The 4,172-nt window shown below is 43.8% G+C and overlaps 1 pseudogene; it reads left to right on the plus strand.

Annotated features, from left to right (window-relative positions):
• Nucleotides 1-233: 233 nt before the first annotated feature.
• LOC123491042 lies at nucleotides 234-1,862 on the plus strand (annotated as a pseudogene).
• Nucleotides 1,863-4,172: the final 2,310 nt, after the last annotated feature.

Consider the following 4,172-nt stretch of genomic DNA (forward strand, 5'->3'; position numbering starts at 1 on the left):
TCAATGCTTGCTTTGGAAGTGGCTCAAGCTTAAAAATGACGTACGTCTTTGCTTGTTACTAATGTGGCCTCTATCCTTACACAATTGAATCTCGTCATGAGTCAGCATGCCATATTTTCGAGTAACCCCATGTGAATATTGTCATACAATGTTTCTGTATCTCCTTTCTCCTACCACACACTCATTTGAATCCCAGTGTCATCTCTACTAGTAATCCAGCTTCTGTGCTTTAGGAAAGTGACGCTGGTGATAGTAGGACCGACAACGCTGGGAAGACTGCCACAGTACGCGGGATCCAGGGGAGGTGAGTTGAATCAACTGTTTATTTTTATACTCCTTTAGAAATGTATGACGTTGGCCTTCTCCTCACCACTGAATGTGGTGTTCTGTTCTGCGTCACAGAGAGCCCAGAGGACGTGGCCCCACGGGGTAGGGTTCTCCAAGGTGGGATCTGAAGCAGGGGAAGTTTGAGGTCACCATCTTTGACCTGTAGGTGGAGGGAAGAGGATCAGGTCTTTTTGAACTTGTCTTTCTTTACTCACACCTGCACTTGGATCTTTTCTCCTGATTCTGCTGATAGGTCTTATTTAAAAGAAATGTCTTACTTGAAATGACTCGTGATGTGTGGTTGTTCCCCCTACTAAACATAGTTTAATGCACTGACTGTAAGTGTCTCTGGATAAGAGTCTGCTAAATGACTGTAATGAAATGTAATCATGGGCATCTGGAAGAACTACTACAGTGAGTAAACAGACGGGTGATGTTCGTGGTGGACTCCAGTGATGTCCAGAGGATTCAGGAGACCAGGAAACCATGGCTGAGGTCCTCCCACACCCTCGCATCGCTGGGAAAACCTGTCCCGAGGCGAGTTACACTGTCTGTCTGAGCTCTAAACCTGTCCTAGTGTGAGTTACTGCCTGAGCTCTAAACCTGTCCTAGTGTGAGTTAGTCTGAGCTTTAAACCTGTCCTAGTGTGAGTTACTGCCTGAGCTCTAAACCTGTCCTAGTGTGAGTTACGGTCTGTCTGAGCTCTAAACCTGTCCTAGTGTGAGTTACTGTCTGAGCTCTAAACCTGTCCTAGTGTGAGTTACTGCCTGAGCTCTAAACCTGTCCAAGTGTGAGTCACTGTCTGAGCCCTAACCTGGCCTAATGAGTTACTGTCTGGTCCAACCTGGCCCCAATGAGTTACTGTCTGAGCCCTAACCTGGCCTAATGGAGTTTACTGTCTGCCTACCTGGCCTAATGAGTTACTGTCTGAGCTCCAAAACCTGTCCTAATGAGTTACTGCCTGTCTGCCTGCTTCTTTTAAAGTAGACGATATTCTGCACAACCTATTGGGAAAGGGAATCCATGTTAACAGAATTAGAATGACAGAACTGACTGGGCAGCATTTGATCGTGAATGCATCCTCCCTTGCCACATGTTTCTGTCACCACACACACATCCTCATCTCAGAGGGACCTAAAATACATTTATACCTCTCAATTTGGCTTTCCGTAACCACTAACCCCTTACCCTGCAATCTAAGCCCAATTGTAACCAAACCTAAAAGATTAAAATAAACCTTTGTCCTCATTGGGACGTGGGGAAATGTCCTCGCGAGGGAGAGTTGTCCTTGTTTTACTATATGGGGACTTTGGGGGATTTTAGGGACCCCCACAAGGATAGAAGAACCAGCAGACAGACACATCACCCCACGTGCTGTCTGAACCTGTTTCCGGGACTAATCCCTTTCGGCTCCACAGGATTGGCTAATGTCAAGGGATCGGGACGGGGCATTGGCCGAGGCAGACATCATCGAGAACCTGTCACTGGAGAAGCTGGTGAACGAGAACAAGTGTCTCTGTCAGATCGTGGAGTGATGCTGTGGTTTGTCTCTCTACTTCACCTGCAGGTGGGTGTGAGGCTGTACCTTGTTGCAGCTGGTCAATTCCTAGTAGCAAAAGAGTTAACATTTTCTTGGTTTCAAAGATGACACCCTCCATATTTCTCTCTTTTTGTGAGAGGATAGCAGTCTATGAAATAAGAGTTAAGAAATAAAACCCTCCAAGGCCTCTCTGTGTCTCTGCTTAGCGGTCTGACTCCCTGTGTGTTCCGTTTGTTCTGCTGTCCTGGGCTATGGTAAGAAGGGGACAAGTCCATCAAGAACGGGCTCAACTGGCTGCTGAACAACACTAGCTAAAGACTACGAAAGCCATCTCTGAACGCGCTCAGAAGCGCCACAGCCGAACAGAGGGGTTCAGGAGGAACTGAGGAGAAGTGAAAGCCCAGACAGGAGAGAGTACGGAGGACACGGGAGGAGAGGTGAGGGAGGAGGAGAGGAGGAGGAAGAGAGGGACTTTACTGACTCATTTTGTTGCAGTATTATGTACATGTTTAAAATGGTGGTTAAGAAACATACTGCAGGAACAATACAATAGATAATAGGAGAGATATCACTCCTAGTGATAGGAACATAAACCAGCTGATTATAGAGAGGAATATCACTCCTTAGTGATAGGAAACATTAACCAGCGATTGAGAGAGAGATATCACTCCTTAGTGATAGGAACATTAACCAGCTGATTGAGAGATATCACTCCTCGGTGATAGGAACATTAACCAGCTGATTAGAGAGATATCACTCCTTAGTGATGGTGAAACATTAACCAGCTGATTAGGAGAGATATCACTCCTTGGTGATAGACATTAACCAGCTGATTAGGAGAGATATGTCACCTAAGGAGTAGGAACATTAACCAGCTGATTAGGACAGAGATATCCCTCCTTAGTGATAGGGAACATTAACCAGGCTTGATTATGAGAGATATCACTCCAGTGAGGTAAGGAACATTAACCCAGCTTGATTAGGAGAGATATCACTCCTTAGTGATAGGAACATTAACCAGCTGATTAGAGAGAATCACTCCTTGGGTGATAGGAACATTAACCAGCTGATTAGGGAGAGATACTACTTAGTGATAGGAACATTAACCAGCTGATTAGGAGAGATATCACTCCTTGGTGACAGGAACATTAACCAGCTGATTAGGAGATATCACTCCTGTAGAGAACATTAACCAGCTTGATTAGGAGAGATATCACCCAGTGATAGGAACATTAACCAGCTGATTAGGAGAGATATCACTCCTTAGTGATATAGGAACATTAACCAGCTGATTAGGAGAGATATCACTCCTTAGTGATAGGAACATTAACCAGCTGATTAGGAGAGATATCACTCCTTAGTGATAGGAACATTAACCAGCTGATTAGGAGAGATATCAATCCTTGGTGATAGGAACATTAACCAGATGATTAGGAGAGATATCATCAACTCTTAGTGATAGGAACATTAACCAGCTGATTAGGGAGATATCACTCCTTGGTGATAGGAACATAACCAGCTGATTAGGAGAGATATCAATCCTTAGTGACTAAGAACATTAACCAGCTGATTAGGAGAGATATCACTCCTTGGTGATAGGAACATTAACTACAGCTGATTAGGAGAGATATCACTCCTTAAGTGATAGGAACATTAACCAGCTGATTAGGAAAGATATCACTCCTTGGTGATTAGGAACATTAACCAGCTTATTTGAGAAGAGATATCACTCTGGTGATAGGAACATTAACCAGCTGATTAGGAGATCACTCTTAGGTGATAAGAACATTAACCTTAGCTGATTAGGAGGAGATATCACTCCTTGGTGATAGGAACTAACCAGCTGATTAGGAGAGATATCACTCCTTAGTGATAGGAAACATTAACCAGCTGATTAGAGATATCATTCATTAGTGATAGAACATTAAGCAGCTTGATTAGGAGAGATACTGTCCTCCTTGGTGATAGGAACATTTAACCAGCTGATTAGGAGGAGATATCACTCCTTAGTGATAGGAAACATTAAACAGCTGATTAGAGAGATATACTCCTTGGTGATAGGAACATTAACCAGCTGATTAGGAGAGATATCACTCCCTTAGTGATAGAACATTAAACCAGCTGATTAGGAGAGATATCACTCCTTGGTGATAGGAACATTAACCAGCTGGATAGGAGAGATATCACTCCTTAGTGATAGGAACATTAACCAGCTGATTAGGAGAGATACTCACTCCTTAGTGATAGGAACATTAACTAAGCTGATTAGGAGAGATAGATCACTCCTTGAGATAGGAACATTAAC

Source organism: Coregonus clupeaformis, unplaced genomic scaffold (genome assembly GCF_020615455.1).
Source record: "Coregonus clupeaformis isolate EN_2021a unplaced genomic scaffold, ASM2061545v1 scaf6782, whole genome shotgun sequence".
NCBI lineage: Eukaryota > Metazoa > Chordata > Actinopteri > Salmoniformes > Salmonidae > Coregonus > Coregonus clupeaformis.